The 13,971-nt window shown below is 37.3% G+C and overlaps 1 protein-coding gene across 1 annotated transcript in view; it reads right to left on the minus strand.

Moving 5' to 3' along the window:
* The window catches only part of LOC122839909 (pleckstrin homology domain-containing family G member 4B-like), a 39,228-nt gene extending 27,046 nt beyond the window's left edge, over positions 1–12,182 (minus strand). The window contains exon 1 of the mRNA XM_044131936.1: positions 12,045–12,182. The gene's annotated coding sequence lies outside the window, so the exon portion shown is untranslated. The remainder of the gene's footprint in view (positions 1–12,044) is intronic.
* Positions 12,183–13,971: the final 1,789 nt, after the last annotated feature.

Below are 13,971 nucleotides of genomic sequence, written 5' to 3' on the forward strand. Positions count from 1 at the left end.
ACTCCATACGACTTTCAGATGAAATATTTAAAATAGACATTAGTGCTGATAATGAATCTGAACATACAAGAACTTTTCTTATTTTATTTTGCTCTACCCACTGTAAGGCCATCAGTATCGCTAACATTTCCACTGTATAAACAGCTAAATGGTCAGATGTTCTTTGTTTCATAAATATATCTAGTTCAGGAATAGCATAAGCAAATCCTGTTTTATTTGAAATTAAATCTTTTGAACCATCTGTATATATGATTATGAAGGATTTATACGTATTCTTAATTCTGTCATTTACTAAACTTACCCAGTTATTATCTTTATTAACCTGCATTTTGTTATAAACTTCTAAATCAACATTCACATATGGAAACAACCAAAAAGGAGTAGTTGGATAAGGCACCGCAGCACAATATCTCTTTCCCTGTATCCCCATTTCTCTAGCGGATTTATCTGCTGCCCATGCAAAACAATCTATTTTAGCTTTTCCACTCTCCCAGCAAGGTCTCAAGATTCTTACTGCTGGATTATTCTCCTCCTTATGTCCCTGCAAACTCACCCAATAATTTAGCATAATTTGCTTATGTCTTAAATATAAAGGAATCTCTCCCATTTCAACCTGCACTGCCAAAGATGGAGATGTCTTCAAAGCTCCACAGCATAATCTCAATGCTTGATTTTGAATTACTTCTAACTTACTAATGACTGATTTTGCAGCCTGCCTGTAGACTACACATCCATAATCCAACACTGATCTAATCAAAGCAATATATATATTTTTTTAAATTAATTTTATTTGCACCCCAATCTAACCCTGTTAAACACCTCATTATATTTATAACTTTTTTACATTTCCCTTCAATGTACTTTACATGATCACCCCATAAAAGCTTGGAATCAAACATGATTCCTAAAAAACGAAATTTATTTACTTTTTCTATTTTCCCTCCATACATTTTTAACTCAATTTCTTCAATTTTTTTCCTACTGAATACAACAGTCTTTGTTTTACTTACTGAGAATTTAACTCCCCAGTTATAACCCCAATTTTCAACAGATTTAATAGCATTCTGTATTTTCTCATACACTATTCTTACATTTTTTCCTTTTCTCCACAAAGCTCCGTCATCAGCAAATAATGACTGCATGACATCCTGATCTACTTCTGTGAAAACATCATTAATCATGATTGAAAACAATAAAGGACTGATAATACTTCCCTGTGGGGTTCCATTATCAATTTTAAATTTATTAGATCTTGTTACTCCCATCTGTACCTGTATAACTCTATTCAACAAAAAATCCTTAATCCAATTATAAGCCCTTCCTGTAATCCCCATTTTATATAATTTTATAAGCAGCCCATCCTTCCATACCATGTCATATGCTTTCTCAATATCAAAAAATACTGCTACTACTACTTCCCTATTAATTTGAGCTTTTCTAATATCTGACTCCAAACACACAACTGGATCCATTGTACTTCTTCCTCTTCTGAATCCACTTTGACATGAAGACAAAAGTCCTTTACTTTCTACATAATATGTAATCCTTTCCGTTATCATTCTTTCCATAATCTTTCCTAAACATGAGGTAAGTGCAATTGGTCTATAACTAGAAGGGTTTGTTGGATCCTTTCCTGGTTTAATAATTGGCACAATAATTGCTTCCTTCCAATTAGAAGGTAATCTTCCTTCTTTCCAGATCTTATTATATAAACCTAAAAGTTTTTCCTCAGCTTGATTCCCTAGGTGTTTTAACATAATATAGCATATCTGATCTTTTCCTGGTGCTGTTAATCCTGTTCTAGATATTGCTCTCTTCATTTCTTGCATAGAAAAAGAAACATCCATGACATTACCTGGAGTTGTTCCACCTTCTAAAATAAACTCATTTGCCCTTCTTGTCTGCTCCCTCCTAAATTTCCCCTCTTCTGTTAAATTATCTGAACTATGGATCTTTGCAAATGTTCTTGCCATTACTTCAACTTTCTCTTCATTTGTTACTGCTGTTTCTTCTTCATGTTTCAGAATTGGGTATGTTCTCTCCTGTATATTTCCCCTCATTTTCTTAATCATTCCCCAAACATTAGCTATAGGAGTTGTTCTGCCTATTGAATCACAAAATTCTCTCCATTTTGTCTTCTTTGCTTTCTTAATAACTTTCTTTGCTTCTGCTTGATCTTTTTTATATTCAATTAAATTTTTAAAATTATGTGTTCTTTTCAATATTCTAAAAGCTCGATTTCTTTTCCTTATTGCTTCACTGCACTCTTGTGTCCACCAAGGGACCTCTTTCTTTCTGCTCTTACCTTTACTTACAGGGATTGTTATTTTTGCTGCTTTCAATATAACTTCCCTAATCTTTCCCTCTATATTTTCTATATCTGAATTTAAATTGACTTCATCCATGAATTTCTCACATATATATTTAAATATATTCCATTTTGCCTTTTTAAATATCCATCTTTCCTGTCTTCCTACCACCCTTTTCTCTTTAGAAATAAGAATTTTACAAAAAATTGGAAAATGATCGCTACCCATTGTTGTTTCTTCCTCTATTTCCCACTCACATAATCCAGCTATATCTCTTGACACCAGAGTTAAATCTATAGATGAACACTTTCCTGTATGCACATCTATTCTTGTTCCCCTCCCATCATTCATACACACTAATTGATTATCTTCCAACAGCTGTTCTACAATCTCTCCATTTGTATCAGTTCCCTGCCCTCCCCATAAATTGCTATGGGCATTAAAATCTGCACACCAAATAACTTTATTTCTGTTTTGTCCCTGAATTTCTTTTAATTTATCTAACTCTAATCTTTTACATGGATTGTAATAATTTATTATAATAAATGAATCTGTATTTATCCAAATCTCTACAATTGCAAACTCATCTTCTTTCCCTTTCTTAACCATTCTCTACGACATCCCCTCCCTAATAAAAATGGCACATCCCCCACCATTACCTTCAATCCGATCAAATCTAATGACAGAATAATTTAAGATTTTAAATTCTAATTGGGGTTTTAACCATGTTTCTTGAATACAAATAACCTCTGGAGCTTCTTCTAATTTATTAATAATATGCTTTAATTCCTGTCCATTTGCAATTAAACTTCTTGCATTCCATTGGAGAATCAAGACCATAGTGTTACTATCCTATCCATGCTGCCTCCTGACTGGCTTGAGCACTAAGATCATCCCTCACTTCCTCCCATGTTAATTCATTAATATTAAGATGATTTGCTGCTGCTTTCACAATTACTTGAATTCTTTCGGTTTTTGATTTAATTTCCATAGTTGCATTTATTACCCCTGCAATAAATATCACTAGCTTTTTTAAATCCACATACACTTTATTTTCTTTTGTTTGATTTACCTCTGTATTCATCCTGTTTTCCACCCCAACATCTGTTCTTTGCTTTACCACTTTAACAGCCTCTGCATAGGATAGCTTGTTGCGTACTCTAATTTGTTGAACCTGCACTTCCCTCTTCATCACCTCACATCCCCCATATGCCACACTGTGGCTGCCACCACAATTACAACATTTTGGCTGCCTGCTCTTATTGCACTGTTCATATTCATGATCCTCCCCACATCGTGCACATCTTCTTTTTCCTTTACACGTATGTGCTGTATGGCCAAATTTTTGACATTTAAAGCATCTAATTGGTCGTGGAATATACTCTTACATTGTAGGTCAAATATCCTAAATAGACTCTCTCTGGAAGTCTTTCTTCATCAAATTCTATCAGAACACTTTCACTATTCATTTTCTCTCCATTTTTAAAGGTCTGAAGCCTTCTTACATCTTTGACCCTTCCTCCTCTGAGATTTGATTTTATTTCGTCACTTGAAACCTCAATCGGGATCGCCCAAATCACTCCCTTCCTCCATTTACTTCCTTCTTGTATCACACTCACGCTTGTCACTTTGTATTTTCCTACTTCTTTCATCCTACATGCTCTGTCTTTTTGTTCTTCCGTATTACAAATTATCATTAAGTTTCCATCTCTTAGCACTTTCGCATTTGTAATGTCCCCCACTTGATTCTTCAGAATCGTGGTTAGTTTGACTGGACTGATCGTTTGCAATCCCTTTTCTTCGTTAACTCTAACAATTACTTTAAACTCCCTTATTTCTCCCTCCATTTCTTCTTCAGACTCATCCCAGTTTTTCACCACTCTTCCCCTCTTTCCCATACCTGCCTTCACTGAAGAACTTCCTCTTTTTGGACTCATTCTTTCACTACTCGATGTTTCACTGCCCCTGTCACTCTCGTTTTCTACACTATTTTCCCACTCTGATCCATTCACAACACAGCTGTGTCTACCCGCCGTAGTCTTTGTCCAAAGTTCTTTTACCAATCCACGGCTTTTCCCAACTGCATCTTGAACATTTCCTCGACGCCGATTTCCTTTAGTCCGAGATAATCTTGTTTCTTTATCCTCTTCCTCCTCTCTTTCAGTTCTTAATTTTAATTTTTTAACCATCAATCAGGGTTGCCAGATCCGACCGGTGTTTCCACCAGTCCCCACCATTCAACACCTTCTCCTGCCTGCGTTCGTGTGTCCGATTGGGCGCAGCGGCTTCTTATATACCACGCCCACTTTGCCCAACCGGAACCTCGCACCTGAAAGCTATTTGTATAGCAATATATATATTTCTATACCACTACAATTGTAAGTGTGCTGTAATGTCTGTTCTAATATTTACCTTAAAAGTTGAGTAAAAGCCTCATATCAGGAAGAAAAGCTCCAATTCATCCCCTACTGACCTTCTGCTATTAGCACAGCACTGGTGAAGTAGAGGGAAATGCAGCAGATGTGCTTCAGGCATCAATCTCAACATTAATATATGTTTTATTTAACATCAGTAACTATGAATGGACTGGTTGCCTACATCAAGATTTGCAGAGGGTTTAAAAAGCTGTGGTTAGAAAACAGCTGCTATTTTTCTAAAAGCTATTGCTGCAGTTTAAAGTGCTTTAACCTTTCCTTTCATTATATAAAAGACAAATTTGGTTGTAAAACAAAAAAAACAAAAAACAACACTAAGTACAAAACTAAAGGGGCTCATACTGATGCGACACTGTTCTTAAACTATAGCTGGAAAGCCATGAGCGGCATGTCTGTCAGGTTGACTGCGGGCTGGCTACCCAAGCACGTAACCTGACTGATTAAGTTTATTTGAGCTCAATCCAAACTTTACTTTCTAAATAGCAAATCGGCAAAACAGGATCATTTTCAATGAGCATGTTTAACGGAAAACTGCTACGAACTGCAGTGGGGTTTAGCAGTAGTTTATTTCACATCTATTTAGCTGAAATGTTATTGTATTTTAGCTGGAAAAACTTTATTTGCTGATTAAATTGTTAAACCAAAGCAATTAGATGATCTTTTTTACGTTTTTGTTTTTAATTTATTAAACACGGAGCCTTATGTCTGTTTGTGTAGAAACACGGCTTGTTTTTACCCAGCAGTGTTGTTTCAAATTTCAGAGAAATGAAATCCTACCGACTGGCACGCCTTAACCCACAGCTGTAACATCTGAAAGGAGGCATCAATAATAAAACAAAGCAGATAAAGGGAAAGAGACAAAATCTTTCAGCAAATGATTTTGACACTTTTACAAATTTTTATTTTATTTTTAAAATGTGTATTTTTCTCCATCTTTACTCTACGTATCCCCAGTGAGAAGGTCTGGGCCATATCAAGAACCACACACCGTACGAAAGCAGCCGATAAAGCACGCTCAATGATCCGAAAGTCAACAGTCTTGCTGCTGCCACAGTTAAACTGTGTCAGTGCATAGTTTAATAAGGTGTGCACCCTTTCATGCATTGGTGCACTTCGCATCAATAGCTGCAACTGAGTGGAGAGATTTGAAGCGGCTAATCCCAGCCACCAATGGAAACAAATGCACCTCTAGTTTTGGCCTTCTATTTTTACCTCCAGTATCTTCAGCACTCGGAGCATGCCTCGCCCCGAGCTCCGGCTTAGGCTCCTAACACCTCGTTACCATTCTGTAGAGCAGTTAGCATAGCTGGAGATGCATTTCCTTCAATGAGCAAGCGAGGTCAAAAGTTCATTTGACTGACAGCTTGAAAAGTAACTGGGTTTGTTTAGCTTTTTAAAAAAAAAAAAAAAAAAAAAACCCACAGGACAGTCACTCATGTATGTCTCATCCAATTACAGTGGTGCAAAGAAGATAATAAAATGTACTTTTTTACCCTCAGGTGAGGCTTCCTTTAGACACTAAATCTTCTCAGGAATTCAGTGACAGAATCGTCTCCAGTTTTTATTAGGGTTCTTCAGGGAAACCAGCCAGTAAATTAAATGATGCTGGATTAGTCAGCATTCACAGGGTTACCTACGGTCCTTTAAGGTGATAACAACCCGTCTTAGATACATTTAACACTCAGCTGTAAGAGTTAAAAGTATAATTTCTGGCAACCCCTGGTACTTTTATAGCATCAGACTTCTCATCTCTGCAAGATCTCTCCTTTCACTTCCTGGGTTCCCATAGTTACTCAAGCTAAAGCAGTAAAATAAAACTAAAAGCAAAGGTAAAGTAAAACTTTTGTGCCATTTTGTTCCTATGAATATTTTCTTAAGAAAAGCAAAAGTTTGATTTCTTCAAGGTGAGTAAGGCAATGTAGAAACTGCTGGCAAGGAACTTGTTATTCTGTGGTGTAAAAGTACAACAACTCCCTTGGCACAACTAATCTTAAATCCACTCACATTAAACTCATGAAGAAGTCTGTCTATACTGATGTTTTCACTCTTATGTAGTAAAAATAGTAATCATGGCTGTTTGTGCACTCTGTTTTAACACTATGTAAATATGATAGATGTGTTATAACATCGGTACTAAACTCATCAGTATTTAGGCCTCACATGGGGACAATCTACAGATTTCAGTCCCAAAACAACTGAAACACAAGATGAAATTAGACAATTCATTAGGCACTTAAAATATTAATGACCATTTAGAAGTCTTTGATTTTTCTTTTTTTTTTTTTTTTTTTTAACAGTGCTTCAAAAGTATTCAACTTCAACTTTTTCTCACTTGGTCAAATTACACCCACAACCTTAATTATATTTTATTTGGAATTATGTGACAGAGCAACACAAAGTACAAGAATAAAGTAATGATATTATATGAGCCTAAAGGTTAAAATAAGTTTGTTTTTTTCATAATCCTGAAAAGTGTGAGATGCATTTGTGTTCAGCTTTTTGTTTTGTTTTGCATTTAAAAAAATGACAGAGGATGGAGCATCTTCAATATCTTTTCAACTTCAAATGTCCATCCATTTTCTATACCAACTTCTCCTTGTGGTGCCCATCTCCAGCGGCCATTAAGCGAGAAGCGGGTGGACAGGTCGCTAGTCCATCATAGGGCAAACATATGCAGTCATATTCCATACATTAGAATATGATTGAAAATTGTACTTATTTCAGTAAATCAAAGTGAAACACATTATAAAGATGAATTTCACACAGGCTCATATTTACAAGCTTTTAGTTCTGCTCATTAGTAACTTAGTGTGAGGCCTGGGACTTGGTTTTGCTTTTCATTTTATTTAGCTTTATGTTTTAGTTCACTTTAGTTTAGCCTTTTGATATTATGATTTGAGGCATTTAGTGTAATTATAATCGTCTTATTGCTTTTCTTTTCAGTCCTTTACAGTGTTTCTAGTTAGTTTTATTCTTTAGTTACATTAGGTTCTGTCCTTGTTTGTCTGAGTCCGTGTCGAGCCTTCTTTTCTGACTATAGTTTATTGCTTTTTTTTTTACTCCTACTTATTTCTTATTTCAGCCTCGCTGCGGTGTTTCTAGTAATGTTTATTTCTTAATTTCATCCCCCTGGGTTCAGTTATTGGAACATTGGGGAGGGAAGGTGGAGCGTCTATTTTAGACTTCTAGTGAGTGTGTGGCTCCCGCCGGGGCTCCTCTGGTGCTGACCCTGCTGCTCACCAGTCACTGCCATCAATCAACATGAGCTGCTTAGGTCGTTCACAATGGCCTGTGAGGCTGACTCGACTCTTTTTAAACATATAATGTTTGCGCGTGTTTGCATTTGGCACAGACATGTAACACCAATAGCAATTTGGCCAAATGAAATGGCAAACAGAAAGTAGATCAGGGAGTTAGCGGTATTGTCATCTGAGCTGAAAAGGGAAGGATGTACTGTAAATCAGGTAAGAAGCTTGAGGGGTGGAGTTAAACTTCTATTTAAAATAAATTATTAGTTATTGGATATTCTAATACAATGTTATGTGAAACAGCTTCTGGTAACTCCAAGCTGACCTAGAGTCACCATTTTTAATAACATGAATCAATGAAGCAATCGACTTCCCTAAGAGCAAACCCAGACGGATACACTGACATTTTGTTTTTCATGTGGGCAGAATGGCTGACCACCCAGGGCGCCTTTCTATCTGTGGAGGGAGAAGCACTTGAAAAAGTCAAAGGTTCATTTGTCACTTGTGACTGATTTAGTTTTATCTTTTATTTTGCTTTCTTCCATGTCCAGTAAATGGAGAGTGGTGAAAATATGACCATGAACAGCTGGAATCCAAACACACTTTAGAGTTAGAAGTATTGAGCACTAGACCAAATACATTTTTAAAGTGCTCTTGGATACTTTTGATTACTTCTAGTCCCAAATCCTAAATATTTATACTGATTAGACATGAGCTGGATGACTACACTAGGGGTGCACCAATTTATTGGTCATGCGACTTATCGGTGCCGATTTCCTTCATTTTGGGAGATCGGTGATCGGCCAATCTTTACATATGAAGCAGATCCTATCCACTGAGGTCTGACTGACCGGCCCACCAGGTTATGTCTGCACATTTGTAATTGACAATAGTGACCCCACTGTTGTCAACTCAACAACTTTCTTGCTAAATTGAGCAACACTTCCGACAAAGAAATTGGAATCGGCAGGTTAAGCTTTTTAAAAGTTTAGTAATCGGCCAGAAAACTGCAATCGGTGCACCCCTACTCTACACTAATAAAATGTTCTTTAAGACATAGTTTATGGTTCACAAAGCCAATAGACGTATTGATCTGTTGTAAAATCTATTGTAAAAACACAAAGAAGAACATGTTAAAAGCATTTTCTTAATTAGAACCACCATGAATTGAGACAAACACAGAATCACAATATACAGACATGTTATGCTGGGTGGATTTATGGTAGACTTTAATTTCTATAAATGTTTCCCTCATAAAGTTTTTTTTTTACTTTTAATGTGGAAACTGTCATCTTTCTGCTTTTTTCAGCTTATTGCACAACATCTTCCATCTTCAAAATATCTTAAAATAACAATGATAATAATTTATTACCATGAAATTAACAAATTTAAAGAAGAATTGTGGATAAAAACACGTGAGAACCAGTCAATCCTACTTCATGGGGCTGAAATGGACAGATACCTTTAAAAACAGCTGAAAAACGTCCCATGCTCACTTCTGTCCAAACCAGGACGCTCTCAGACACAAACATCACAAACATCACAAGGGTATAATTTTTCAGAAGTGCTCAAAGTAAGAAAAACCTCAAAGTATGAGTTACTCAACTATTTCTCTATGTGCAGTACTTTCAGTTTGTTTTCTCTCAATCTGTCCCAGCTCTTCCCAAAACTTTCCTCCAGTCATGGCTGTTATTTAGATCAATGGCATCTGAGCAAAGCAAACAGTTTACAGACCCTGAATTTTATGTTTTCACACACTGGCTCTCTTCATCTGCATCCTAAATCACATTTGTGCTGCATTTATAACTATTTTGAAAAAAAATAAAATTAAAATAAATACCTGAGAGGCCAACACAAAGTAGCAAACAATTACGAAGCAGACGGAACGTGATATGTGCGCCTTCGAATCGGGTTTTAGTTCTGAATGTTCTGACTCATTAAAATGTTTTTATCTAAACTATTCCAGCGTATCCCTGGCTGAATGTTTAGGATCATTGTCCTGCTGGAAGGTGACCCTCTAGTCTTAAACCTTTTGCTGCCTTTAGCACTGTTTCTCACAGGATTGCCCTGCGTTTAACTCCACCCATGTTCCCATAAACTTTGACCAGCTTCTGTGTGTTTGCGATAAATTTTCCGTTTTTATCTTGCACATTCTTAAAAGCAATGCATGACTTTTTGTCTATAAAGTCTTGTGGTGTGAAAATGGTAAAAAAACAAAACAAAAAAAAGCATCCAAGTGGTAAGAATGCTTTTTATGAGGCAGCGCATTTAGACACAGAGTGGCAAAGTACAGGAAACAGGTGACACTGATCCAAAACAAACAGACAAAAACACTTGTGGTATAAAAAAAACACACAAACAACAACAACAAAAAAACAGGCGGCGGCTTCGGCTGAACAGGCTCGAGAACATCATCTAGAGGCCACGGAGCACACCTGCAGTCAGAGGAGGCAAACAAACCTCTCCGGCAGCTGGTTAAACAAAACACACAAAAAAAATAAAAAGCCTCCAGCCTCTTATTTATAACCTCGCCCACACAGCAGAGGAGCAGACCTGAAGCAGAGGAGACGCTGCCACAGACAGACAGACAGACAGACAGACCGACAGTAACAGCTGGCTGCAGGAATGAAGTCACGGCGCACAGGTCACACGGACGGTTCATCAGAAATCAACCTTCGAACACCACGAAAGAACACCACTGACTTGCAACATGTTTTTGAATCGTGTTTGAATGTTGAGTTTCTTTTCAGACTCAACATTTAACCCCAAAATGATCCAATTCAGTTTCTTAAAACTGGCTGCCGACGCAAATTGCACAAATTTCAAATCCAAAATCAGTTGGGTGTCCAGTTTTGGTTCAGTAACGTTGCAAAAAAACAACATTGAAAACATTTTTGTTAATTAATTAATAAAAAATAAAATAAAAATCCTTCCCACTTTTCAACCACACCGGTTTGTGATGTGTATTGTTCTAGTTTTGTTTTTAGCCAAATTAAGGCTTACATAAGTACTGTAAGAGCCCAAGCACAACATCAAACGCTCTTAGAACTCTCTGACATGATTAATCACAGTGGTGTCCAAAATAAATAGAAGTCTGCAGACACTTGGATATAGCAGAAGTCAGTGCCCATTTCACAAGTCTCACTTCCACTCACAAATATCTCCTTGAAGGCCTGAGCAGCAGTGATGAATACCCGGTATCAGATCTTCAGCCACGTTCATTTGGAGCCACCAGTGACACCGAACCACAGGGTCCTGTACGTGTGAGGGTGTCTGCGTGTCATCACATCATCAGTCTCGGGTTTATGCAACTGATCGGACTAACCAGAAGAATAAAAGCAGCGAGGATTATCACCCCTTCCATGGCTTCTGATTAAAAACATCAACCTTATTGCTCACTCAACCCCCCCTTCTTTTTTTTTTATTGATTTCGCTGAAGTGAAATCCAATCCTCAGAGTGCTAGTGGGTTTGGCAGCATGACAGCGACTTGCCATTATTATCGGGTGATATAAATTCACTGCATGTGTTAAGCAGCATTTCATCAACTGTAGTTATTGATTATAGTAAATAAGGCAAGATTGCGAAAGAAACCACCTTAATATACAGTTAAATAATTCCTGTACATTAAGGAATTATATACCTAAAGCCTAAATGTGCAGACTTTAAGAGCTTCACATCTGTAACTACATGCAACCAAGCTAGAGGAATACTGCAGTACACTCTAAATGTGGCAAGCTGCTCTAGAGCTCTAACTTAGAGCAACTCTAACAGTTACACAATTTTTTTTTTGGGGGGGGGAAACTATTTAGTTAAACCTTCAAGCCAAATCAGTTAAATATTTGATAACCGGGCTGTCCACAAAATCCTAAAGAAACCTAAATACTAGACCAAGCCTGGGACCATCAGGCGACCATTTCTATCATTTTACCAACTAAGCAATTCAGCGCCGCAGCTTTCAGTTTAGCAACTCCCTGCCTCTAAAACACTGTAAACGACGATGTTGCAGCTTTACAGAGAAACACCCGTCAGCTCGTTCATTGACAGTCTCTACCTTGTGGCTCGGCTCCTCTGCGGTGATGCAGTGAACCCCGCAGGCGACAGAAACCGCTGCTGGCCGAGCTCCGTCCACCGGGATGAAGGACACGGGGGACTGACTGACCGACTGCCTGCCGCGGACTGTCGCCGTCCGTTCAGCTGCTGTCGATCGATCCCACAGCGGCGCGGAAGCGCGCAGCGGGCATGCGCACGAACCCCCCAAATCAATTACAGTCATAGCTGAACACTATACTGTTACATACCGAGCAGGTCTGGGTGTCAACTTTACTTCTCGGTTGCAACATATGACGGTGAAATTATAAATGAATCTGTGTGATTAAAGGTCTTTTGATTTATTTATTAGATTATGGATCAGATTAGTTTGCCACCATGTTCTTGTATTTTGTACATTAGGCTCACATCTACACATCATCGTCGGTGTAAATTTCGTAAGAGTAACTCTTCTTTTTTCATTTTGAAATTACATACAGCTTATGCGTTGCTCTTTTTTAAAATTAGATGTACAAATTTGAAATTCTTCAAATCAAATGCATATCTGAATTTTAATTCATTTTTATTCAGTCAATATGTTTGTGACTGATAGGAATAGAAAAAGACACCTCTTAAAACTTTAATAAGCACAAAACAAAACAAAAAAATTACAATTTTGGTTAAAATTTACATGTCCGAAAAATATTTATGGATTTCTCAATAATGCCATAATAATATAAAATAAAATTTAAATTAGATCAAATCTACATGAAATGCAAACTTTTCCATCTCATTGTTGTTTTAGATAGTCACTGTAGTTGGTTCTTGTACAGTATAAGCATCCATCCATGCAGTATGTTATAAACCAAGAATAATATTTAAGTTGAAAAAAGAAGCAAAAATCGGTCTCATATTCAAATCCAATCATATGAACTAAGGCTAGCAGCTAATCTGCATCCTTCTTATTTACTTAAACCCGACAGTGGCCTGAAGATGCTTCACATGCCGCTGCTGTTTACATCACTGCTTCCTTTCTCGTGGGAACGATGAAGTGGAGCTTATTATAAAATAACACAAAGGAAGGAAGTACCTTTAAAGGCAAAGCTTTACTTCATCCCAGCAGTATTTTGTGAACGTTGACAAAAGCAGAGTCCATATAACTACACCACCAATGTACATTTTACATTTTTTAGCACCTTTTAAATCTGTGGTTATTGTGTATTCAGTGCCTGCAGCTTAATTCATTAATTTCTCTGCCGTTGACATTACTTTGATCTCAGCTTTCCTTTGGCCAGTTTCCATTTTTAGATCATTTCACATCAATTTCCTGTTTAGGTCAGAGGCTGCGATAAAAGCAGAGAGCAGGAAATGAAGTCACTGAAAGGAGCTGCAAATTTCTGTTTAGGCATTTCAAGAAACACTGTATGAACTGGAAAATATGCAATAACTGCACTTTCCATATGATAAGGAGTCTCTTTTTGGGTGACGGTATTTTTAACCTTTCGCTACTAACATAGATAATGTCTCACTGCGCTAACGCTGTTTTTAAAAGTTAGCTGAGCAGAACAAATGTTTGCTTCGACTTGATTTGTATGCAAAAGTATTAATTCAGAAAACTAAGCTACCCATGTGAACACATCGCCATGGCGAAATGTAGTGATGGCAGCATCATGCTATGGGTTTGCTTTCCTTCAGCAGGGACAAGGAAGCTGGTCAGAGTTGATGGGGAATGGGTGGAGCAAAAGAAAGGGCAATCCTGAAAATGTTGCAGCCAGCAAAAAAAACAAAAAACAGTTGAGACTGAGGTTCAGTGATACTAAACATCCTGCCAGAGCTACAAAATAAGAGCTTAGATGATTCAGTTTGTGAGTCCAGACCTATAACCTATCAAAATTTTTGGGTCGACCTGAAAATTGATGCTCACAAGTTGTACTCATCCAACATCATTGAGC

This window comes from Gambusia affinis, linkage group LG01 (assembly GCF_019740435.1).
Source record: "Gambusia affinis linkage group LG01, SWU_Gaff_1.0, whole genome shotgun sequence".
Taxonomy (NCBI): Eukaryota; Metazoa; Chordata; class Actinopteri; order Cyprinodontiformes; family Poeciliidae; genus Gambusia; species Gambusia affinis.